The sequence below is a fragment of the Sus scrofa genome, chromosome 18 (genome assembly GCF_000003025.6).
Source record: "Sus scrofa isolate TJ Tabasco breed Duroc chromosome 18, Sscrofa11.1, whole genome shotgun sequence".
In the NCBI taxonomy this organism is placed as follows: Eukaryota; Metazoa; Chordata; class Mammalia; order Artiodactyla; family Suidae; genus Sus; species Sus scrofa.
The window spans coordinates 3,664,323-3,691,797 of NC_010460.4; the positions used below are offsets into that span (position 1 = coordinate 3,664,323).

At 48.3% G+C, this 27,475-nt stretch overlaps 1 protein-coding gene across 1 annotated transcript in view; it reads right to left on the reverse strand.

Moving 5' to 3' along the window:
• The window catches only part of DPP6 (dipeptidyl peptidase like 6), a 757,367-nt gene that overhangs the window by 515,844 nt on the left and 214,048 nt on the right, over positions 1–27,475 (reverse strand).

Consider the following 27,475-nt stretch of genomic DNA (forward strand, 5'->3'; position numbering starts at 1 on the left):
AACTTAGCATCTGCTGGTAGTGATGAGAAACTGGAAGGCCCAGTACAGACAAATGCCTCAGGACCCCCAAGGCTGAATTCTAACCCAGTGGCCCTCTCATCCTGGGGTCAGATGGAATTCACACAGGATCTTTTTCTAGAGGAGGAATGACTGCAAACTAGTTCGGTTCCCAAAGCCCAACGTTATTTTCCAACTTGCTGAGGGGTTGACTTCATTCAAAACGAGAAATTGTTATTAGGGTTCTGATTGGTCACTTTTTTTTTTTTTTTTTGGCCTCTGTCATCAAACTCCCAGACATTTATTGAGCATCGACTGTACACCAGACCTTATTGAGACACTGGGGAAACACAGATACTGAAAACACAACCTTGGCCTTGAAGAACGACCAATCTAGTGGGGAGGCAAACAGTACCTAGATGAACGTGAAGGCAGGTGTTCACAGAGGAAGAACAATGGACCTGTGGTTCTCAAAGCTTCTGTAAGAAGCTCCCTGGAATAAAGCGAGGTCATGTGGACCAGGTAAGAAAGGACAGGTCAGTGGGACATCACACACATGAAGGGGGACATTGGGCAAGAAGGACCTTGGCGGGGTTGTAGGGAATCCCGGGGGGTGGGGGCAGTGTGGTGGGAGGCGTGGCGCGGGCCAGGCTTGGACTGGGAGGATGCTCTGCATTAAGGGGACAAAACTACCCTGCAGACAACTGGGAAAATGCAGGCAATGAAATGTCATGAGCAGATGTGCCGTGTAGACAGGCCTCTTTCCAGTGTGTAGCAAATGAGCTGGGCCAGAGCTATCAGTTTCGGAAGTGTGTGGAGTCGTCCAAGCAAGACGTACGAAGCACCCGAAGAAAAATGGTGGGGAAAGGATCAAAAATGGGAAAAGTTAAAACTGCGGGTCAGGGTCGACTTGAAAGAACACGTTGACCAATTAAGAGTGGATCCATTTCTCTGGATAAATTTGGGTACGGCCACACAAAGGATGCTCCAGGAGGCCCCAGAGCAAGGCGCCGTCCCCGCTAGAGACACTGTCACTTGTTTTCACCTCTCATCTGTCCTTTTTCCCAGGCCCTGCACTGTGCCCACACGGAGCTTAGTAATAAGCAGTTCTATAGTGACGGGGATAAATTGTAATGCTCACACCTCATTTATTTTTCAGCATCCTCTCCATCTGCTCATCCTACCAAGCGTTGTATTTTCTCTAATCATTGTGTTTCAAGCCAAGGGCTCCTTGGTCCCTTATGTTGATTAATCTTGCCCTTTATGGGGCAAGAGCAGATCGGGCCTCAGGACATTTAGACTCAGCATCTGCCATGGACATTTGTCACCCCCTCCCCACAAAGTCATATGATAAAGCCTAACTCTGACGCGATGGCCTTTGGAGGTGGGACTGGCAGGAGGTGATCAGGTCATGGGAGGCAGCCTCATGTCTGGGATTAGTGCCCTTTTATCAGAAGCCCCGGGGCCTCCCTCGCCCCTCCACTACATAAGGACATGGTGAGCAATGGCTGTCTATGCACAGGGAAGAGGGGACCCACCCGATGTGGAATCTGCCAGAACCTTTACTTCAGAATGGTGAGAAGTAAATTTCTGTTGTTTATTAGCTCGCCAGGCTATGGTATTTCTGTAAGAGCAGCCCAAATGGGCTAAGCCCCCTGCGCACTGCCCTGTGCTCTGTGCTCAGGGCAGGGGGGTTGAGCAAACCCAACATACGAATTCCATGTCAGGGATGCTGACATACAAAGACACCCAAAATCCATGTCAGTGATGCTCTCTGCAGTCGGGTGAGAAGGCAGTGCCCCAGAGTTCCCACCATGGCACAGTGGGATCGGTGGCCTCCTGGGAGCCCTGGGATGCAGGTTCAATCCCCGGCCCAGCACAGTGGGTTAAATAAGTCTCAGCTGCGGCTTGGATCTGATCCCTGGCCCAGAACTCCATATGCTGTGGAGCCATCCAAAATAAAAGAGAAAGAAAGCGGGGCTCCATGGGCTCGGGGTAGGGTGTGCTGTGTACTTGGGCTTTCAGGCTGCTGTGCATGTCGGAGAGGGTCACCTCCACCTCCCAGGCTCTGGTTTTGTTACCCCAGCCCGGGTGGCACAGGGGTTGGGACCTGCCAGCCTCATTCACTGCTATTCTCGTCCACCTCACCTAGTACTCAGCATACAGATGGTGCTCCCTGCAGGCTGCGGGGCCGTGAGGCAATGAGAGGACCAGGCAGCTCAGCGGGACACCGTGCCTGACTTTCCCTCTGAAGCAGGTACCGTTGGTGCCCTGCAAGCTGCTGGTGCAGGAGTGGAACTCGGGCGGGAAGGACTTGCGGTCATTGACGCGGTGACCTTTAGCGGGCGCATCCGCCTGGAGCGCTTCCTCCTGCACCTGGGAGGTGGGAGCCGTTGTCTGGTTGATTTATTACGTCTATGAAATGGTTTTCTGCCTCGGTTGATAACTACTTTTTATTTTTCACCTAGATATATATATTTTTAATTATTAAAGTGTAGTTGATTTACGATGTTGCGCCAATTTCTGCTGTACAGCAAAGTGACAATTATGTACATTCTCTTTCTTTACTACTTCCACCGTGGTCCGTCCGCAGAGACTGGACACAGTTCCCTGTGCTGTACAGGAGGACCTCACTGCTTAGCCATTCTAAAATCACCTGCATATTCTTTTTTTTTTCTCTTCTTTTTAGGGACACACCTGCAGCATATGGAAATTCCCAGGCTAGGGGTCAAATTGGAACTGCAGCTGAAGCCTACGCCACAGTCACAAGAACACGGGATCTGAACCGCATCTTCAGCCTACACTGCAACTTGCTGCAATGCAGGATCCTTCACCCACTGACACCTCTGGGACACTATGCTGGGTTCTTTTTTTCTTTTTTTAGGGCCACGCCCACGGCATATGGAAGTTCCCAGGCTAGGGGTCCAATCCGAGCTACAGCTGCTGGCCTGTGCCACAGTCACAGACACACAGGATCCGAGCCGCATCTGTGACCTACACTAGAGCTCATGGATCCTTAACCCACTGAGCAAGGCCAGGGATCGAACCCACATTCTCATGGATACTAGTCGGATTCGTTTCTGCCGTGCCACGACGGGAACTCCCACTAGTATATTCTTCTTGCAACCCCTCTCTCCATCACCTCCCTTCACCCAGATTCACGATCCCTCAAGATGTTTTTTTTCTTTCATCAGCTCCCGTTTATCTGCCCAGAGATGCCACCTCCTGTCACTCCACGAGCCTCCCTCTTCAAACGGTCTGCACTCCTGACACCCCATTCACTGAATTTTCCAAGCACAGAGAGAGAGACAACAGCTTGTCAATCAGAGCAGCAGAGCCTGGGAACACGCCACTAATTTTAAAAATCAACCCTTCCTGAAACTTGTATTTGTGTCACTCTCTGGCGCATGATTTTCATGGTCTGCATATCATCATCATTTCATTCTACGTGCAGCCCGATTTCTTCACACGTCCAACTCCAAAAGGACAGGGATTTGAAATCTTTGCTTGCTAACACAAGTGTTTCGAACCTTGCCTGCCATACAGTAGATGCACAGTAAGTAATTGCAGAAACACACTCTGTTATGGAGGCTTTCTTTTCCCTGCCACTTGCAGGGAGCAAAACCTGGAAAGCATTCATCCTCTAGATGAGACTGCTTTCTTTGGCCTCCAGTACAGAACATGTAATATGTCTGTACATATGATGTCATCGCTATTCGAACCTGCTGAAAGAGGGCGAGGCGTAAACTCTCCCCCCTGGAGAGGAATAGTAGTTGAAGAGAGCAGGTGCAAGGGAGGTGGCATTCAGCTCTGAGGTCCCCCAGCGAGTCCGCAGCAGAGCACGGGCAGCCCCAGCACACTGGTCCCGCCTCCTAGGTTGTGCTTCCAGCCTCTTGTCGCCTGCTTGCCCTCCCTTCTCCCTCATCCCCCGGGGGGAATGTTGACATGGCAGAGCTCAGCTGCGGGGCTGCGCTGCACAGTGAGGGATGTGGGAACCATGCCCCTTGATGAGCAAGGTCTCGGACTCAGAGGAAGGTCCTCAAGGCTCCGGAGATCCTGGGCTCCAGAGGATCCCAGGTGGCTGGGAGGAGGACCAGGTCTTGGATGCGCAGTGGCCAGGTGTCGGTGGAAGACGTGTCACCCTCCTCTGCGTGGTAGTGGCTCCGCCTCTTTGGTACCAGACTCACGTTCTGTAGAAGGACGTCTCTACTGCGGTGGTGCCAAGTCCTCTGCAACTATTCCGACACCTTCGAGACGGATCCCACCCTTGCGCATCCTCAGTCATTCCAGGACAAAACCAGCAGGAACATCTCTGGACAACCTTCCCTGCGGATGGCGGGGCTCAACCCGCCTCCCCGTTCACAGCTGATCTTGCTTTTCCACCAGGAGCTGCTGTTCGATCAGGGGAGGTGGCAGAGTGACAAGAGCCCCTTCTGCTGGCCCTGGCACACTGCTGGTTCCAGAAGTGTGGCCAAGCCGCCGGCCTGAGCCAGCTACGCAGATGGACGCGGTTGGAAGCAGCCGGTGCGCCCCGTCCCTCTGCTGGTCCAGCTCCCGGCTCCTCGGCTTCTCTGCGTATGCTCTTCTCTTCTCTTGAGGACGGAATTCTTGACCCAGATGCTAATGGCAGAGGACAGGCACTCATGAGCTTGTCCAGCTGCATGACAACACGCCATTTACCTAAACCAGGTGACATAAACGGTTAACATGGGAGATTTTCTGCACTAAGCGGGATTTGTCCAAACCTAAGACAAGCACCCCGGGCCGTCAGGGATGAACAATGCGAAAGTGGCTTCCGGGAGGGCAGAGAGCATCAGAGATGGACACTGTGGCTGGACGGTCCCCAAGGCCACTGTGAAGCTCCACCAGGAAGGCACAGATGGCCTTCGGTGAGGGACCGTGCCACGCGAGGTCTGGGCTTGAAGGTCAGCTGGCCACTGACTCTGGACATCTGAGGAGACGTGCCTTGAAATTCAGGTCTTGTTGATAATTGCTGGAAGAAAATGTGCTTTTCAAAGTCCCCTGACAGATGAAGGCCATCTCCTTGCGAAGCCATCAGATGGACGAATGGCCCTCATGCTGCCCAAGGGAGCTCTCTGTCACTGTCTGGTCTGTGTTCCATAAGAGTCTGAGGCACCTGTGCCCTGCATGGCCCCAAAGGCCCTAGGGCTCAGAGTCTGTCCTAAACATGCAGCCCACGGATGGAGCATCACAAATCCTTTTACTCATGGCTGCTTCCCGGTGCAAGGATGAGGAAGTTGCCTGAGGCTGTTCATGAGGCTGGAGGCTGGCCAGACCCCTGGACCTGGGGGCCACTTCCTCTTTTCCTCATCACTGGACAAAACCACCCCCCATCTCAGTGACTTCTCTGCCCATCCTGGAAAACCTAGGACATCTTTTCATTTCCACAATTTTGGAACATTCAACCTATTCTTTTCCAGTCTGCAGCTACACACGATGAAATATATGGCATACTGATCAAAGGAATATGGATTTAAAAAAATAATACGGGGGAGTTCCTGTTGTGGCGCAGTGGAAACGAAGCTGACTCGTATCCATGCGGATGTGGGTTCCGTCCCTGGCCTCGCTCAATGGGTCAGGGATCTGGTGTTGCTCTGAGCTGTGCTGTAGGTCACAGATGTGGCTTCCATATCACGTTGCTGTGGCTGTGGTGTAAGCCGGCAGCTATAGCTCTGATTCGACCCCTAGCCTGGGAACCTCCATATGCCACGGGTGTGGCCCTAAAAAAAGCAAAAAAAAAAAAATTGAGGAAGTAGCTACATTTTCTTTGACATATGTTTTAGCATGGCAGGGAAAAACAGATGACAAACGGTTCTTGAGAAGTGAAGGATAAGTAAGGTTACAACGGTAGGCAGGCCCCTCGTCTTTCCCATCACCAGTCAATTCCTCAGAATGATAAACGTGCTAGAGTTTTCTTGCAAAAAGTTCAATGGTTATCTCTTTACAGACTTTGTCTTCTCAATACTCTACACACATCTGTGTCCTGTGTATACTTCATAAATGCACAGCCGTCATCATCAGCCATGAAGTAAAATGAAGGTCCCCTCTGCCTTGTGATATTAATACTTCTCATGGAAAACATAAGAACGTAACATGCATCTCAAAAATTATGATAGTCATTATGTGCCATTTCTTCACTTTTTAAAAACATTTCCCCCCCAAAAGTTACTACAGCTATGTTTTTAAACTCACAGTACACACACACACACACACACACATGCACACGCACACACACGCACGCATACCTCAGAGACATTGTGGGTTTGGTGCCAGACCACCGCAATATGAATATTACAGTAAAGTAAGTCACATGAAATTTCTGGTTTCCCAGTACATATAAAGGTTATGTATACACTCCACTGTAGCCTATTAAGTGTGCCATAGCATTATGTCTAGGTAAACAAGATACATATACCTTAATTTAAAAATACTTTATTACTGATTTCCTAGTGGTGTCTATAGACTCTTCTATGTAAATATCACGTCACCTGCACATGGTGACATTCTTACATCTCCCTTTCCCACTTGGATTTCTCCTGTGTCTTTTTCTTGTCTGATTGCTGTGGCTAGGACTTCCAGTACTATGTTGAATAAAAGTGGCGAGAATGTGTATCCTCGTCTTGCTCCTGATCTCAGGGGAAAGACTTTCAAGTTTTCACTATTGAGAAGGGTGTTCATTGTGATATATGATATATGGCCTTTATTATGTTGAGGTAGGTTCCCTCTATGCCCACGTTCTGGAGAGTTTTTAAGTCTTTTTAGGGCTGCATGCTCAGCAGGTGGAGGTTCCCAGGCTAGGGGTGGAATTGGAGCTGTAGCCGCTGGCCTATGCCATAGCCACAGCAACGCCAGATCCCAGCCACATCTGCTATCTACACCACAGCTCATGGCAACACCAGATCCTTAACCCACTGAGAGAGGTCAGGGATCGAACCCTCATCCTCATAGATACTAGTAGGATTCGTTCCACTGCACCAAACGAGAACTCCTGGAGAGTTTTTTTTTTTTTTTTTTTATCTTAAATGGATGTAGAATTTTGTCAAAAGCTTTTCAGCATCTATTGAGATGATTATAAAGTTTTTACCCTTCAATTTGTTCATGTGATGTATCACACGGATTGATTTGCAGATGTTGAAAAAGCCTTGCATCTCTGGACAAATCCCACTTGTTCATGGTGTATGCTCCTTTTAATGTACTGTTGAATTTGGTTTGTTCATATTTTGTTGAGGAACTTTGCATCTATGTTTATCAGTGATATTGGCCTGTAATTCTCTTTTTTTGTGGTATCTTTGTCTTCTTTTGGTGCAGGCTGATGCCAGCTGCATAAAGGGAATCCAGAAGTGTTCCTTCCTCTGCAATTTTTTGGAATAGTTTGAGGAGGATGGTCTTAACTCGTCTCTAAGTGTTTGATAGAATTCATCTGTGACATCATCTGGTTCTCTTCCTTTGTTTGTTGGGAATTTTAAAACTATTGATTCAACTTCATTCGTGGTAATTTGTCTGTTCATGTTTTCTATTTCTTGTTCATTTCTAAGACTGGAAGCTTGTACATTTCCAAGAATGTGTCCATTTCTTCTAGGTTGTCCATTTTATTGGCGTATAGTTGTCCGTAGTAGTCGCTCATAATCTTCGTGTATTTCTGTGGTGTCAGTTGTAACCTCTCCTTTTTCATTTCTGATTTTATTGATTTAAGCTAACCATCATCTGAGCCTTCAGTGAGTTGAAATCTTCTTGTTGGAGGAGAATTTGAAATATGATGAGATTTTCCAAAATGTGATAAATCTCAGTGAGAAAATGCTGTTGGAAAAATGGCACCAATAGACTTGCTTGAGGCAAGGTTGCCACAAGCCTTCAATGTGAAAAAAAAAAATTCAGTACTTGTGAAGCACAGTAAAGCAAAGCGCAATAAATGAGGATCTGCCTGCATACATATGTATATATTATACACATACACACTTTTTTTTCTATTTTATTCTATTCACATTGGCAATTGTCATATAACCTACCAAAAGGACAAAAGCCTCGTCCACGTTCCAAGTCAGAGTCACGAGGCAAAAGAGGAGCTGCACAGTTACAAGAAGAGCTCAGGTGTCCTGGACGATGGGCACTGCCTGTCTCACGATGCAGGTAAAGCTGTAAATGTGGCAGCAGGAGCATCTTTTGTCTTTACAACGGCCACCCATTCCCACCAATAAGGGGGCCTGAGATGGATGTGTCTTTTCTTCTGAGGACAGGAACAGTGAGATCTGGAATAGGTCTGGCTTTGGACTGCTTCTCCTGGAGAAGGGTGAAAACTCTTTTGGCATTTGCAACAAAGTTGTTTGAAATAAGTCATGTATATATGTATGTGTGTGAGTGTGTATATATGTATCGTCTGCCAGTTTAACCAGTTTTAAGTCTATATTCAGTGGCAGTAAATACATTCCAAGGTTGTGCAACCATCCCTAGTACCTATATCCAAAAGCTTTTCATCACTCTAAAGTGAAACTTTGTAACCGCTAAGCGGTAAGTCCCTCTTTCTCTCCCCATAGCCTATGGTAACTACTACTTTCTCTCTCCATGAATTTGCCTATTCTAAATATTTCCCATACGTGGAATCACAGAGTGTCCTTTCTGTCTGGCCTATTTCACTTAGTATAATTTTTTCCAGCTCTCCATGCTGTAGACTATATCAGAACTTCACTTTTTCTTTATGTCTGAGGGACGTTCCATTGGGTGTATATACCACATTTTATTTATCCACTCAACAACGGATGGACACTTGAGTTGTTCCACCTTTTGGCTCCTGCAAACAGTGCTGCAATGAACACGGCGTACTCATTATCTGCCTACTGTGTACTCAGGGTGCAAGTCCCTGTTTGTAATACGTTGGGGTACGTTAGTTATTCTTATTTCAGAAATACAATTAATTGGTTGAAATTTGCATGATGTGTCCACTTCTGTTATTTGCAAATCATCTCATTGTCCTGGAAGAAGCCAGTGACAATGACCTCAGGGGTCTATAAATGGGCTAAGACCACCCACGACAGGCAGCTCTCAGCCCCACAGACCACAAGCCGACCAGAAGGGGTGCCGGGACTCACTCCCCCACTCTCTCATGACCACAGTCAGGTATCTTCTTGGGACTCAGTCCCCATTTGTCAAACAGGGCAAAGGATATGTGCCTCGTGTAACTAAGGTGAATGTCTTGAGCATCAAACGAGGCCATGTTGGGAAAATACATGAAATGCAGAAAAGCTCTCTATAACACAATGCGCTATTTCTGAATTCGACGACCGCTGTCTTCATGCATCTGCAAAGAGGACTGGAAGGAGCTGGGTCCCGAAGCACCTCTTCCCTCGTCCTCGTGCTGTCAGAATCACAAGCCAGTAAAAACGCCCCCACGACGGTACAGTACCCAGTTCACCCGGTGCGGGTGGCAGGCTGACGCCTTCTCATCAGGCTCCCGTTCACCTGGGGTTGCGGGGTGCTCACGTTGAGTCCTACCTCATCATCTGAGCTTCCATCTCGAAGAGATGAGGACCATGGAGGATGCTGCCGTCTGCCTCTCAGCTGCTTCCCAGGCATCCTCTGCTTCTGGAATTCCCACAGTATTTTGTGCTATCTACGCATCATAATGATGTGTAGATAGCACAATTGGTTAGCACAATAATAACGTAAAGCACTATTGGTGCTTTACGTTATTATTATCATGGATTGCCTCGAATGGAGAGTAAGTTCCTTGAAGAAAAGAGCCATATCCAGCCTACCGTCATTACCCCACGGGGCTTTGCACATTACTTTGTCTTTATAAGCACTTGTTATGTTCCTGTTGGTGAAAATGGTGATTTTTTTTTTGGTCTTTCTAGGGCGGCACCCACGGCATATGGAGGTTCCCAGGCTAGGGTCCAATCAGAGCTGTAGCCGCCAGCCTACACCAGAGCCACAGCAAGGCTGGATCCGAGCTGCGCCTGCGATCCACACCACAGCTCACGGCAACGCCAGGTCCTTACGCCAGTGAGCGAGGTCAGGGATCGAACCTGCGTTCTCATGGTTCCTAGTCAGGTTCGTTAACCACTGCGCACGACGGGAACTCCATGATGGTGATATTTTTGATGACGAGACAAACCCTCACTCACAATACCAACTTCTCAGCATTCTTATAGCTCTTGCGCATTAACTCAATTAATTATCCTTCAAAAAACCCCATGAAGAAGACGATTTGAAGTCTCATCTTACAGATGGGTAAACCTTCACAGAGAAAGTTGCAGCCTTTTTCTTCCATATACTCAGCTGTGTCGAGTTCAGGATTCAAAGCCAGCAGCTCTCTCTCTCTCTCTTTTTTGGCCGCCCCGCAGTATGTGGAGTTCCCAGGCCAGGGTTCAAATCCGAGCCATAGTTTCAACCCAAGCTGCAGCTGCAGCAACGCTGGATCCTTTACCAACTCTGCCGGGCCGAGGGTCGAACCTGCATCCCAGGGCTCCCAAGATATTGCCGATCCTTTTGCGCCACAGTGGGAACTCCAAAGCCAGCATCTCTTGTCAAGTGCACTCCTCCCAGATAAATGGTCCAGGGCCATGCAAGAGGGACTGTAGCAAGCAGAAGCTGCGCAGATCACGTTCGTGGGGCCAGCAGGGCAGGCGGAAAGGAGCCGGTCCCAGTTCACGGAGGGCGCTGGGGAACATCACTGCCTGCTTCCTGACGAGGCGGGAACTGGAGCCAGGATGGGGGTGTCGTGACCCTTCGGATTCTGGCCTCAGGTGCTGCCTGGGAGACCACAGCGAGACGTCAGGTGTGGCCCCACTTGGGCCTCAGCAGAACGTCCTGGGACATCCTGACGTCTGGGTGTAGCTCCAGCGTCGCCACCTCTAGTGTAACCTCCAGGTACACGTGGACCCGTTACGGCTGCTTCCAACCCCCTTAGAAACCGCGGAATGGTTATTTATCCAAACACGCTTTCGAGGTTTTTGCTTGTTCTCTGTTTCTTCCTCCTGAAAGGCTGGGACAACGGCCTTCACTGTGATGCCAAGCTACCATAAACAAGCCACTATGTGTGAATTCTTTCCACCAAGCCTACGACTGATAACCACCCCAAGGCAACAGCCCCTAAGAGAAGGCCTTGGCCAGGCTTCTTCTGCAACATGCGGGCTGCTCAGCCCAGTCCATTTTTTCCCCTCTGTCTTGCTTTCTCTTTTTTCGGCTGTGCCCACTGGCCTTGGACATGCCCAAGCCAGGGATCAAACCCGTACCCCATCAGTGACCCAAGCAGCTGCAGTGTCAACGCCAGACCCTTAACTCCCTGAGCCACACGGGAACTCCGCTCCAGTCCGTTGGGAGCTTAAAGCTGGAGCTGTGCCCAAGGTGAGGGGCGCACATCTCACAGGGCACAGCTTCGTCCTCGGGGTGTGAAGAGGAGGAAGGAAAGGCCCAGGAGGAGAGCGGAGAAGAATTACCCTCCAAGGATGCAAACCGATGCTTGAGGGGTGGCCGCCTCTGCCTTCTTGCCCATGTCCCGTTTGAGGAAGGCTTTTCTGTGGACTCCCAGGGACACCTGCGCCAGGTGGGAGACCCCTCAGAAAACCTTCACTGAAAGCGCAGATAGTGGACCCAACAAGTGAGGAACACGACCTGGCCAAGGATCACTGTCACGTGCAAGCGACAGAGCGACCCCTGCCGGGGGCGGGGGGTGGACACTCAGAGTGGGATACAGAGGGACCAGGAAGTCACCTCCTTGCTTAGAATACACCCTGCCCTGTCCTGGGCCCTTGCTGACACCCCTATTATACAGAATCTCCATGAGGGTGCCCTTAGGTGGGCTGACTCCGGCTTGGACAGCAAAGGAACCGAGGCGTGAGGTTAAGTCACTGAGATAAAGTCACCAGGACCCACATCCCAAACCAGTATGTGACTCCGAACCCCACACCACTTTGTCTTTATTGAGCCTGACACCGAGGGTTTGAGAGATGGTCTTTTCAGGCAGCCAGGGGGTGATTCACATTTTTCGCAGGTAGCAGGATGCCAGCTGTTGCAGCGGAGAAGTTCCCAATTCCTCAGGATGTCGTGTGACTGTGAAAAAGGGGCCACTGATAGCAACGTGCTCTGAGGCTAAAATCCACATGCGCGGCCAATTTCAAATCAGATCCTATCCAAATTGCACACTCATCCCAGAGATCTTAACCCCAGACACGAAATGCATCTGCAACACCACTTAGCATGGTATCCCAGATCGCCTAGCGCCTTCTCCTAGATGCACAGTGGTGGGGAATCTTGGCATTTGGTGGCTACTTTGATGTTTAAGAAATGAGTCATGAGTGTTGTAGATGTACAAAGAGCAATGCGTGTGTTTCATTGTACAGCACTGTTCAGATCCATCGCTCAGGTATGACAATGAAGATAAGAGATCCAAGAGTGATGTGTGAATTATGCTTCTGAACACAATTCCCACAGAAGAAGAGACCCCGCAGTGGGGGTGGGGGTGCTGACCCATGCCAGTCCTGGCACCAGAGGCAGCATCTTACTTACAGTTTAAGTGCTGGCATTTAGAACTATATTCCTTCTCTCTCTCTCTCTCTCTTCTCTCTCCTGCACTGGCAGCATATGGAAGCTCCTAGGTCAGGAATCAAATTCCAGCTGTAGCTGTGCCCTACACCGAAGCTGCAGCACCCCCAGATCCTTAACCCACTGTGCCGTACCAAGAACTCAGGAAACTATATTCTTGATAAAATTACAATTCAAAAAGATACCTGCACCCCTCTGTTCAAAGCAACACCATGCACAATAACCAAGACATGGAAACAGCCTAGCTATTCATCAACCGAGGAATGGATACAGAAGATGAGAGGGGTTTTTGCTGTGGTTCAACAGGATTAGGGTGTCTTGGGAGCACTGGGACACAGGTTCAACCCCTGACCTGGCACAGTGGGTTAAGGATCCAGCGTTCCTGGCACTGTGGCTCAGATCCGATCCCTGGCCCAGGAACTCCATATGCAGTGGGGTTGCCAAGAAAGAGAGAAAGAAAGAAAGAAAGGAAGAAAGAAAGAAAGAAAGAAGGAAGGAAGGAAGGAAGGAAGGAAGGAAGAAAGAAAGAAAGAAAGAAAGAAAGAAAGAAAGAAAGAAAGAAAGAAGGAAGGAAGGAAGGAAGGAAGGAAGGAAGGAAGGAAAGAAGGAAAGAAGGAAGGAGAGAAGGAGAGAAAGAGAGAAAGAGAGAAAGAAGGAAAGAAGGAAAGAAGGAAAGAAAGAAAGAAAGAAAGAAAGAAAGAAAGAAAGAAGGAAGGAAGGAAAGAAGGAAAGAGAAAGAAAGAAAGGAAGGAGGGAGGGAGGGGAGGGGAGGGGAGGAAGGAAGGAAGGTGTGGTACATATATACAATGGAATACTACTCGGCCATAAAAAAGAATGAAATCATGCCATTTGCAGCAACATGGATGGACTTGGAGATGATCACACAAAATCAAACAGTGAAAGACAAATACCACATAATATCACTTCTATGTGGAATCTAAAATACGGCTCCAAGGAACCTATCCGTGAAACAGAAACAGATTCACAGACATGGAGAACAGACACGTGGCTGCCGAGGGGGAGGGGACGGGACGGACTGGGAGTTTGCAGTTAGTAGACGCAAACCATTATATGTTGGAGGGATGCAAATCAAGATGCTGGTGTATAGCACTGGTAACTACATGCAATATCTTGTGATCAACCAGCACGGAAAAGAATATGCAAAAGAGCAGATATTTGCATACCTGAGTCACTTCACCGCACAGCAGAAACTAGCACAACACTGCATATGGACTATACGTCGATAAAGAATACACATTTTAAAAAACTATATCCTTGGTATGGGATAGTTACACCTCTGCCACCTCCTCACTGAGTCAAGTTGCTTAACTGCCTCAGCGTCCCCACCTGCAGAGATGAGAGGCCACCGGTCCACACCTCTGGGGGGCCGGGAGGGTTTCATCTTATTGCCAACAAAGGGCTTAAAACAGGGCTTGGCCCAGGTATCAACTCTGGCGGGCTCTTTCGTCGCCTTCCTGAAACCAGGGGATGGAAGGAGCTGGAAAAGCGTCGATACCTTTCCTAAGAAGGATTTTTGGCCTGCAAGTGTGTTATTGTTGGAGTGGTAACCAGGCCACTCATTACCATTATTAATTAAATCCCAAGGTAAAATGAATGCATAACTAATTCACTAATAGGTGGAGTCACGGCCATGGTTTACTGAACAGCTATATGAGACCACAGGCCACATCCTGCCCGGTCCCCGCAGCAGCCCTGCCGTGGTGGCACTTCCCTGAATAAAGGAACCGAGACTCAGCGGGATGTGACTGTCTAAGGCCGCCGCGTAGGTGGACAGCAGCTGCAGCCAAGCCCTGCTGTCCCCAAAGCCAGGGCCCTCCGGTGCTCCTGCCACCAGCAGGCCTGGATGTCAGCCTCAGAGGTCGGGGGGTGGTTTTTTTTTTTTTTTTTTTGTCCCTTTGCCATTTCTTGGGCTGCTCCTGCGGCATATGGAGGTTCCCAGGCTAGGGGTCCAATCGGAGCCGTACCCACCGGCCTATGCTAGAGCCACAGCAACGCGGGATCCGAGCCGAGTCTGCAACCTACACCACAGCTCACAGCAACGCCGGATCATTAACCCACTGAGCAAGGGCAGGGACCGAACCCGCAACCTCACGGTTCCTAGTCGGATTCGTTAACCACTGCGCCACGACGGGAACTCCAAGGTGGGGTGGTTTTAAGAGATGCTTCTGCAGAAAGATTCACTTTCTCAGCTCACGTCTGTGAAGCTCAAAGGAATACATTTACAAACTACGTTTGCATTTAGTCTAACCCTCAAGAGCTCTGTGCTGGAACCTTAAAAAAACCCCAGAAACCCCACTATCATGATCACCGCGTTGCTTTCGGTAAAATGACAGGCCAGCTACACCCGCCTGGGTTTCCGTGTGACTTCTCCTGCTGCAGCCCCATTAAACGCAGTGATGGCGGATAAACAATTATTTTCCTTTTCTTTAGGCGACATGTAACTTTTCTTTCAAAATATCCTGCTGACTCTCCTTAGCCTCCACTGAGAGCTAGAAACTGTTCTAAGCTTTGAATCGGACAAAAGCATCCTTATTCCAAACAATGGTCTCCTATGCTTATTATCTCCATAGGAAAAAAACGGGATCTTTTCCCGGGTTTGCGAATTATTTTTTTTTCCCCAAAACTTAGTGCATGTATGTTCTTTATTTAAAGCTAAAATCACCTGAGGACAAATGGTCGAAGAGTTACAACAAATGACAGGTGCTGCCAACAAGCAAGACCCCTGAACCAGCAACGCGCCCCCGGCCCCCAACCCCCGCCACGTTTCACTCAGTGCCTTCCCCGAGCTCTCTATCGTCTCCTAGGAGTTTATCTGGATTCAAAAATCAAACTAATGAACATTATGAACATCTCAAACTATATTTGTTTTATATCTTGCTGTAATAAATGTTCTGTATTCAAAAAAAAAAAAAATCAAACTAATGAGACTCTGCACCCTAAACACAGTTATCATCGGTGCCACAGCAAGAGAGGCTCACGTTACTATGACACAGGTTTTTAAAACCCACACACATGCACGGCGCGCTGCTGTAAATGCTGCTGTATTTCTGTGTCTGTCCCCATAAATGAGGTCTTTCCAAGCCGCCACCTCGGAAAAGCGGATTGTCACCCCACGATCCTGCCCCTGAGGGGGGCCCCGGGACATCCCCACCGGGGTCAGTTTGGGGACCACAAAGAAAATGGAACACACAACTTGACAATCATTTTTTAACTCCACACAGAACAATCTAGATTGAGTAACGGTGGTGTTCGCCATACGTGCTCCCAAATGATTAGATCTCCACAAACACACACGCACAGACACACACATCACACAAACACACACACACACCACAAGCACACACATACACAAACACCACACTCATATACACCAAATATGCACACTACACACACACACGACACAGATACAGAGGCACACACATCTCTCCTTAAAGGGCTGTGATTTTTTCTTTTCTTTTCTTTTCTTTTTTTTTTTTTTTTTTTTTTTGGTCTTTTTAGGGCTGCACCTGCAGCATCGAGAAGTTCCCAGGCTAGGGGTCCATTCGGAGCTACAGCTGCTGGCCTACACCACAGCCAAGGCAATGCTGGCTCCTTAACCCACGGAGGGGGGCCAGGGATGGAACCCGCCTCCTCGCGGATCTTAGGTTCATTAACCACTGAGCCACGACAGGAACGCCAAAAGGGCTGTGATTTAATGTCATTAACCATTTTCAAAAACCGCGGTGAAGACGTTCAAACACTTCCGAGTACACGCGGAGCAAGAGCGCCCGTAACAGGAGACGCCTCTTACTTGGGAGGCGACCCTGGGAAGGTGGAGGCACACATTTGGATGAATCGGTCCCATCACAACCGCTCCAAACCCACGGCACCTTCACAGCCCCATGTTTTCCTGTTGTGCCCCCTTTTCCTGTGAGGAAACAGGTGTAAGTGCCACCCTCCTGGCAGGCGGGACTGGGCACAGTGGTCTGCTCCTATCAGTGACAACACAGGGTATAATTCTAGTTCGGTTTCCACTGCTCCCGAGTTTCCCCCAAGCTGCTTATGAAAACAAGGCCATGAGCAAATTCTTCAGGGAGGGCCTCTGATCCAACAGGAGATGAAAGTAACTTCGAATTTTTTAGAGTGTGGAAACTGTCCCTCCAAATGTTCTGAGTTAGGTGTTTCCTTTTTTCTTTTTCTTTCTCTTTTTAGGGTTGCACCCATGGCATATGGAAGTTCCCAGGCGACGGGGCGAATGGGAGCTGCAGCTGCCAGCCTACACCACAGCCACAGCAATGCCAGATCCTTAACCCACTGAGTGGGGCCAGGGATCAAACCTGCGTTCTCATGGATACTAGTTGGGTTCTTAGCCCACTGAGCCATGATGGGAACTCCCGGTCTGTATGTCTAAGATAACATCCTTAACACTGGGGGGGGGGGGGAAACCAACAATAATTTATCCTGGAAACTCTCTTCTTATATCTCCAAGCCAAGCCTGTTCTGGTCTAGACAGATACCTGCTAGGCACCAGCAAAGCCTTACAACCTCAAGTACCAGAGCTACCGGAGAAGCAGCAAGATTCCTAAGAGTTTTCCCACTTTGTTCAGAGTTCAGACCTCTTTGTGGTGGAGAGAGTGGACAGGGGCCGTGAGCTGGCCAGGAGGCAGGGCCGTGATCACAGACTGAGCCCTTCACCGGCTTGACCATTCTTAGAAATGTTACCTTTTACTAAGAAGGAGCAATTAATTTCGTTACAGTGTGACAATTCTTCAAACCAATGGCTCAGGGCAGAAAGGTCCAAAGTGATACATACACCTTTAAGAAGAGAAGTCAGCAGAGGTACCTGCGTGAGAACCACAGCAGAGTGTGTCCTCTGAGATCTATTTCTGGGGACACAGCTGCTTGACTCGGGCATCAACACCTGGGGCAGGTGTGTGTGTGGGGGGGGTGTCAGTCAAAGGAACCCAAGTGGGGACCCTGGTCTTTTTGGTCTTTGACCACGACCCTCCGATGATCAGGTTTGCCAGGCGTGGGGCTGAGGCGTGTGGGAACAGACTAGAGCACAAGACGCTGACGGAAATGAGGGCCATGCATTTCCACAGGAGGTTGCGCTTTAATTTAAAAAAAAACATTCCTGGAGTTCCCGTCGTGGCCCAGTGGTTAACGAATCCGACTAGGAACCATGAGGTTGTGGGTTTGGTCCCTGCCCTTGCTCAGTGCATTAACGATCCGGCGTTGCCGTGAGCTGTGGTGTAGGTTGCAGACGCGGCTCGGATCCTGCGTTGCTGTGGCTCTGGCGTAGGCCGGTGGCTACGGCTCTGATTCGACCCCTAGCCTGGGAACCTCCATATGCCGCGGGAGCGGCCCAAGAAATAGCAACAACAACAACAACAGCAACAACAAAAGACAAAAAGGCAAAAAAAAAACAAAAAACAAAAAAACAAAAAAAAACCAAAACATTCCTAACGCTTTGTAATGAAATACACGAAAAGCAGTGACTCTGGAACGAAATAGCTTTAAAATTATACTCATCGTTTCCCCAGAGCCACGTTTAGCATCCAGCAGACAGGTAGACACTGAGATGCTTTTACAACGAAGCTACGTCAAAAATCAACACAGACCCACGCATTTTGGTAACTAGTATCTGAGGATAAGAAAAAAAAAATCTTATCTTGCAAGTCTCCATTTTAACTTATTAAAAAATCAGCTCCTCTTTCTAAGTGTATAGTAGAATCCCAGCTCAGGAAATACTACAACTTGGGGCCCAACGCTTGTGGGTGCCAAGGGGTCAAGCCCCCCCACCCCCCCCACCCCCGCTTAGGCGCGGGCTGGAGTTGTCCGTGGCCGTGCAGATGGTCATGGGCTGAGCGGACCGGCCCCCACTGCTAGAGCAGCTGGCCTGCACACAAGACCAACTCCCACTGGCAAGGGCTTCTGCACATGTGCCATGGGCAGACGGGCTGCCTGCTTGCGTTGATCATCTTGCTGGTGAAGCCAGGGCTGGAGGCGAGGGCTGTGACACAGGAATGACGGAATCCCATGAAAATGCTGATCAGAACTTAGGAACCATCCCACAGTGACGAACTCTGGAGACAGGACAGGGATGGAGCCAGGGCTGCAGGCTCCTACCACGGAAAGGTCCCGGGAGATGACAAGAGCAGCCTGTGTGCTGCCTGCTGAGAACTCTGACTTCTCAGGCTTCTGGGCATCAGTGAGGGAGCCCGCGCCTGTGCGGCTGCGCCCTCCGCGAGTGGCACTGCACACACTTAACCAGACCCTCTCGAAAGCCAGCGTCCCTGCTTTCTGAAAGAAGCAGTAAAGGCAGGGACAGGCATGTATAGACGGTCACCTGGCCCTGATCCATGGGGAGTGCAGGTGTTCTAAGTGTTAGCGCTGCTCTCTTTCTCCTGGTGCCAATCTGACCGTACTGTCTTGGCTACCTCTCAAGAAGAATCTATCTAATAGACTCGAAGAAACAGAAAACAAACTTAGGGTTCCCAAAGGGGATGGGAGGGGAGGTGGAGAGAGAAATTAGGAGTTTGGGATTAACCCATCCACACTCTTACACACAAAATGGGTAAACGAGCAAGGACCTCCTGTGGCGCACAGGGAACTATACTCGAAACCCTGCAATAACCTACCATGGAAAATAATATGACAAGAACACACACATATATCCATATACAAATATATATACGCATGCATGTGTGTAAAACTGAATCGTTTTGCTGTACACTTGAAAGCAATACATTCCCAATTAACGAAACCTTTAAAAAAAAAAATCATTCCCAAGAATCATGCCCTTCCCTCAGTCTCTTATACATGAAAAAAACAACCAAAGTTTATCTTTATGTTCAAACTGTAGTTTAATATGCTGCTTCTTAATAAAAGTAGATGTAATCAAATACTCCCCAAAAGGGGAAGGCAATTATCGGCGCGCTCTTCTTTCTGGAATCTTCCCTAATGAGGTGCATGGTTACACGGATGATTAGCCACCGCTAAGACTGGATTTTGCTTCATGCAGAAAGTGCGCTGCCCCGAGCATGGGGAGCAGCCACCTGACACCCGGAAAGCCGGAGGCATGATGACGGGGGAGGGAAGTGCTGGCCTCCCTGCGTGGCCTGGAGGGGGGCTGGCAGCCCTGGCTGTGGCATAAGCCGTGTCTTGTCTTTGGTGGAGGGAAGGGGGGGGTCGTCTGGCCCTGATGTTCCACCTGGAGGCCCCTCCCGCACATCCCGCGCCCCCCTTTGTCTGTTCTGCCTCCTTCCCTGTCTTGTGGGACATCACAGAGCTAGCGGCCGAGAGGCCGAGCTGAACAGAGAGAAGGGCCCCTCCGGGACGGGAATTTCATGTCCACTGGACTCAAAAGGCTACAGATCAAAAGATGCCAGTGCCAAAGGAAGCGGGCGAGGTGAGCAGGCCAGACACTGACTGTCTGGAACTCTGCTGCATCCTAGGAGCTGAGGTTAAACAAACCTAAAGTCCCTGGCCAGGAAAACGGCAGAAGAGCCTCTGGTGGGAACAGGATGCAAGGGCTGTATTTGCTGGAGGGCACGGGGCTCTGTGCTTCTGGCCTGGAGAGAGAGGCCCTGCAAGGCAGGACTTCTGGGAGCTCCACAGACCGCGGAGGGGTGGGCTTCAGGGCTGGGTGCAGGGGAAGCAGAGGCTTGTGAAGAGGGTGGCTTGGGCACAGCATTGGGACACCCTGGAAACACTGACAGGCCCAGGGGCGGTCACGGTCAAGGTCACCTCTCATTCGTCTGCGGCTCTTTCTCTGACTCTCTTTCCTAAACACTTTAAACACCTACATACATTTCCCCTCGGGAACATTCTTGTCTCCCGCCCCACCCCCACGTACCTACCATGGGATTATTATTATTAACATATTTTTTTTTCTTTTAGGGCCGCAGGTGCGGCATATGGAGGTTCCCAGGCTAGGGTTCGGATTGGAGCTGCAGCTGCCAGCCTACACCACAGCCACAGCAACGCTGGGTCCAAGCTGCACCTGTGACCTACACCACAGCTCATGGCAACGCTGGATCCTTAACCCGCTGAGCGAGGCCAGGGAGCGAAACCACTTCGTTGTGGATACCAGTCAGGTTCTAAACCTGCTGAGCCTCAGTGGGAACTCCCTACCGTGGGATTTTTAAAATGAACTCCAGTAAAATTCTGGAGAGCCCCAAATTTCTTTTGTTTTGTTTTGTCTTCAGCTGTACCCACAGCATGCAGAAGTTCCAGGGCCAGGGATTGAAACCATGCCACGGCAGTGACAATGCCAGATCCTTAACCACTAAGCCACTCGGGAGCTCTAAGATCCCCAAATTTCTAAAATCTGATTCCAAGTAAGAAAAGGGAGAAATTCCCGCTGTGGCACAACAGGATCAACAGCATCCCTGGAGCACTGGGACGCAGGTTCGATCCCTGGCCTGGGTTAAGGATCTGGCAGTGCTGCAGCTGGGGTGAAGGTCGTAACTGCAGCTCTGATCTGATCCCTGGCCTGGGACTCCACAAGCAGCCGGGAGTTCTCCCCAGAAAACGAACAAACAAAAAAATGAAAAGGGAAATTTGGCTGCCCGCTTAGCAATGAATCTTCAGGTGAAATTTAAGTGGCGCACATACGGGTCAAAGCACCTGGACGTAGTTTTTACCCAGGCCGTGTACAGAATGCTTCCCTTTGGGTTAATGTCCGTTTCAATTCTCCTAAGAAAGCGAATGACACTAAATCCCCAGCTGTCCCCAAAGAGCCGTAAGAAGTAACAGAGGTGTGTTCCCCGTAGTCTGAGGTAACGTACTAAGCCAGGCATGCTTTTCACTTTGATGGACAGTCCCTTTAATTAAAAGTCAATATTAGAGAGTTCCCATCGTGGCGCAGTGGTTAACGAATCCAACTAGGAACCATGAGGTTGCAGGTTTGATCCCTGGCCTTGCTCAGTGGGTTAAGGATCCAGTCTTGCCGTGAGAAGTGGTGTAGGTCGCAGACGTGGCTCGGACCCCGCATTGCTGTGACTCTGGTGCAGCCCAGCCCGGCAGCTGCAGCTCTGATTGGACCCCTAGCCTGGGAACCTCCATATGCCGCGGGAGTGGCCCTAGAAAAGGCAAAAAGACAAAAAAATAAAATAATATAAAATAAAATAAGTCAATATTAGGAGAGAGGCCTGTCAAAAACGGATGGAGTGTGCAGGCCTGTTTTAGCCGGAGACATGGGCCACTTACTCGGACCTTAGCTCAGCTCCAGGGGCTGTGCTAGCAGCAGGGGGCTTGCAGGTGCCTAAATCAGTGGGATTCTGTTTAGTCAGGATATAGAACAAGCCAGGAGAGGGAGAAGCAGGACCCGGGGAGGCCAGCAGTGATCAGGAGGCCTCAAGAGAGTGTCCGATGGACAGGAGACCCTTACGGTTTCAACAGCCCAACCCCTGCCCCTTAGCGCGGGTGCTGGAGACCAGGCAGCAGGCCCCCCTGTTTGCACAGAGGGCACCTGCTCAGCGGGGCCCCAGGTGCCACAGCAGCCCCTGAGACAGACAGCCTTCCTTCCTCAGCAGCTTTAAGAGGCTCCCAGAAACGCCAGAGGGCCGGCCAGCAGCAGACCCAAAACATAGGCTGCCATTCCCAGAAAATGACACCAAAAGGTCTCAAATTGGACCTGAAAGGAAAGGTGGCGGCCCCTGAACGACACGAATCAATGAGAGTGGCCGGTGCCTGCAGTGAGGCTGGAAAGGGCGCTGTGCTCGGCTGCTGGTAGGTAGCCACAAGTTTGACTACAAACTTGTTCCCTTGGGTACTAGGTGACTAGACCTACTCAGATGGAACAACACAGTTCTGCAAAGTACTGTGACCCAGGGGGACAGGCAGGACACGGGGGGCCAGGACTGAACCTACTCTGCACCTGGCATCGCCCTGGACACTTCGCAAGCTGTGCTTTATTCAGTTATCCCAGGGACTCTAAAAGGCGACCCTTGGAACGCATTCAATGTCTGGAAAAATAATCCAAAGCTTCTGGATCGGACAGCTTGGGTAGAAATGCTAGCCTGTCCGCGTAGCTGTTGTGTGGTTTTAGCTTTTCCTTAATTCTCCGATTACTTTCCATTCGCAAAACGAGGCTCACGGGGTCACCCTAGTGTGGTGTTTTGGGGACTCGAGTCAAAAGCTCACACAAAGCATCTTCCAGGGCACAAAAAGATGACAGTTAACAACCCAGTATTACAGATGTTTCAAAAGACTCATGGGATAGAAGCCTTGCTAAGAATCCTGTAGATAAGAGAGGGTCCAACTGCCTCCACAGCTCACCTTTTCAGCTGCCAACCTGCCTCGTCCGGTGCTACAACCCAGGCTAGTGTCAAAATGACCGACAAACGAGGCAATTTTTGAAGTTTTATGATAGTTAATTCCCATCACCAGGTCCAGCACTGTGAGTTCCAATAAGATTACTGAGCTAGTGATTGGCATCAGCAGAAAGTTTCAGACACAGAAAATAAACGTATGGTGACCAATGGCGGTGGCGGGGGTGGGGGTGGGGAGAGATAAATTAGAAGTTTGGGATTTAACACACACACCACCACACACAAAAATAGCTAAACCACAAGAACCTACTACTGGTCGGCACAGGGAACTCTACGCAGTATTTTGTAAGGGCCTATAATGGAAAAGAATCTGAGAAAGAACGCACGTGTGTGCATGTAACTGCTGTACACTTGAAAACGAATAGAACATTGTAAGTTAACTGTGTCTCAATACAAAAATAAAGAAAAAAATTCTTAATAAAATATAGGTGCATTTCGTGGAACATACGCTGTTCAGAGTATGACGTCATGGAGAATATCAGAGCTGGAGGAGAAGCGGGAGTTCCCGTCGTGGCTCAGCGGAAACGAACCGGACTAGGAACCATGAAGTTGTGGGTTCGATCTCTGGCCTCGTTCAGCGGGTCAAGACAATAAATAAATACATAAATAAATAAATCGATAAATAGAAGGAGAAGCTGCTTTCTCCATGCCCCTCCTCTGACAGTTCCCTTAGTCTGAACCAAACAATTTCGTTCTGGATGCTCGACCGGCCCATTTACCACCTTCTCATAGACACTCGTTTCCCCAACGTTGTCAAGGCAACAATGAGGTCCAGGTTAACCACATTTACCCTTCAGAGGACACGGCAGGGACTGGGCATTTTCACAGACAAGAAGCTCTCAGGCTGGAAAAGAATGAATAACCTAATCTAGGGGATTTCAAAATTTTTCTTCTCAGGACCTTTTTTCAGTTTTGGAAGTCATTGAGAAAACTCAGAGCGCTTTTGTTTTATGTGTTTTGTTTATATTTTGCTTATATATATATTAAGAAATTTTAGAGACATGTATTGAGTTATCTAAAATAAAAACCTCTTGTGTTAATAAAAGTAACATTTTATTAAAAAAAATCTTCAGAACAAAAACATAAATCAGTAGAATGGCACTATTTACAATTTTTGCAAATCTCAGTAATGACCGCCTTCACAAAAGAAAGCTGGATTCTGACATCTGCTTTGGCCTTCAATTTGTTACAGTGTACTATTTTGGTTTAAGTATATGAAGGAAATCTGGCTTCATGCGTATATGGAGCTGGAAAGGGGGATGATATTTTAATTGCCTTTTTAGGTAATCGTAGACTCTCTCCTTTGATATTACATCAAAACTCGACAAGGTTATCTGCAGTGTGAACGCTAAGACTAAATTAATGAATTTTTCATATGTGTGAAAGGATGAAAGTGTAAAAGACACGTAAAATCTTGGTATTATTATAAAAATCGTTTTGACATTCCAGACCTTCTAAAAAAAAGTCAAGGGTGTCCCCAGGGTCCTCAGAAATTCTTTGAGAACTTTTGTTTGAACCTACTCATTCAACAAATATGAAATCAAAGCACAGACATGCTGAGAGACTTGTGCGGACTCTCAGGGTGAGCTGTTCTGAACATAAACCTAGTAATTACAGTTGGTTAACCAACGGTCTTGCAACAAAGACTCTCTGATGAGACTGGGTGCCTTCAGGGTGGTATGGCCATAGACACAAAGATATCTCTGAGCAGGTGTCCAGAAAGGACTAATAACCTTCCATGTTCCTTCTTGCAGAGCCTGAGCCTTGATGCATAAGACCTTGACTCTTCCGACTCCTCCAAAGAACAGATTGATTTCAAGGACCTCTCCATGTGGAAGGCACCTCCATGACCGCCTCATGTGTTCTTTTATATACTCATTCCTGCAACCAGTCTGCACTGAGTAGCACTCTTGAGCTGTACCGAGTAGGTCTGGTTTAGTGCATCACGCACAGATGCCCAGGGAGGAGCAAGAATATCAGTTCTCCTGCAACCACATCCTCGCCTGCTTCCCCCATGCACATGGGGGTGGGGGTGGGGGCACAGACTGTAACTTCTCCCCTGGTTTGGCAGTTACGGATTCTTACGTCACACAGGTCAACAGCAGTGACCTCTAGACATGCCATTGTATACACTGCACATTCAGGGAGTGATCTTTGTGCCCTTTGGCTTCTCTTATCTCTTGTTAGTTAAACACAGGACCAGAATAAGACCAAACAATCAGAGTAATGATGAGAAATCACAGTGAAAAAGTTTGAGGTTTGAGAGAATATTCACTTGTACATATTTTTGAAAAGAAATGCTTAAAACCTAAGACATACACTAAACTAGAGTCAAATATTTTACTTTTCCTTATCTCCCTTTTCTGATCCAAGGACGTTCCCCAGCCAAAACAGTAATTTTAAGCTTATTTTCTGTATTAAGTGGGCAACACTATCCTCAAGGTTTTGTTGTTAGTTGCTAATACATCTCTGGCACAGTAATAATGAATATTATGATTGAACAAATTTACCGAAAATTATAGCACAATTGTCTCCATCTCTATTTGTTGACCTTATATTATACGAGGGAATATGAAATGGTGCATTTCTTGAAATGAATTTAAATAACATCTCTTTCCTATTGGAAAGCATACCCACAATTTGTGGCACAAGCCACAGGAGGGACACGTCCTCAGAGAGCCTTCTTTTTTGCCCAATGATCTGAAAAGGCAGCACTACATTTCATTTCAGAGAAACTCTGTTCCAATAAACATCATGATCATCACCATCCACAACAATATCGCCAACACTGTCACACTGTCACAGTCATCACCCCCATCATCATAACCCACAGCAGCAGCATCTTCACATCATGTCATCACCACCACCACCATCACCATGTCAACAGCACCACACCATCACAAGTAACATCACATCATCCTCGCCATCACTGTGTCATCATTACATCATCACATCGCAGCATCACTACATCATCATCATCATCACATCAGCATCATCATCATCACCACATCAGCATCATGATCACCAGCAGCAGCAGCAGCATCATCACATTAGCATAACATCAGCACTGTCATCATTACCACATCATTGTCACGTCAGCAGCAGCAGCAGCATCACATCAGCATCGTCATCATCACCACATCAGCATCATGATCACCATCAGCAGCAGCAGCATCACATTAGCATCACATCAGCACTGTCATCATCACATCATCATCACATCATCATCAGCAGCAGCAGCAGCATCACATCATCATCAGCATCATCACTACCACATCATCAGCATCATCATCATCATCACCACATCAGCATCATGATCATCATCACATTAGCATCGTAATCATCATCAGCAGCAGCATCATCATCATATCAGCATCATCACTACCACATCATTATCATCTTATCAGCACTGTCATCATCACCACATCATCGTCACATCATCATCACATCAGCATCGTCATCATCACCACATCATCATGATCATCAGCAGCAGCAGCATCACATTAGCAACACATCAGCACTGTCATCATCACATCATCATCACATCAGCATCAGCATCATCACCACATCAGCATCACATCAGCATCAGCATCATCACCACATCAGCATCACCATCATCATCATCAAGATCATCTTCATCGTCATCACGTCATCACCATCATAGCATCACAGTTAACATCACATTATTTTCATTATCACCACCACCCATAATGGTCAACATCATCATCATGGTCATCTTCGTCTCCTTCATCATAACCATCAGCACCATCATTATCACATCATCACCACCACTGGGTCATCATCACATCATCTCATCACCATCACCATGATCACCTTCCTCAGCATCACAATCATGTCATCACCATCAACATCACATCACCACCCTCACATTATTTTCATAATTGTCACTACCGCCCAGAATCACCAGCATCATCTTCACTGTCTATCATCTTCTCTATCATCATCATCATCATCAACATCTCAGAAACCCATGTGCGCCCTCTTTACTCTATGCCAGCAGCATAAGAAGCTTCTGATAATACAGTTTGCATCTTCACAATAACCCTACTAGAAAAATCTTACTATGTCTCATTTTCAAATGGAAATAGGCTTAGGGAGACAGATAACACGTCCAAAGTAACAGCGAAGTAGGGGTTGAACCAGATTAAACCCAGATCTTTGCGACTTTGAAACTGATGTTCTTCACCATCACATGGCACTAAAGAACTCTGTGTTTTGACTTAAAGGGAGCTTCTCTATCCCGCCACAAAATAAGATTTCAGAGTTTGAAAACTGTCATGAATTTTATGAACGGTATGTTTTGGCATCTTCATCAGTAAATGCATTATATGTGATGAGACCTAGGAACACTTAAAACTCAGGGCAAACATATGTGCAGGCAGACTTCATTTTATTGTGCTTTGATTTGTTGCACTTCACAGATAACTGCATTTTATTTCATTATAAATTAAAGTCTGCGGCAACCCTGAATCGAGCAAGTTCTTTTTTGGTGCCATCTTTCCGCAACATGTCCTCACTTCATGGCTTTGTGTCACATTTTGGTAATTCTCCCGCTATTTCAA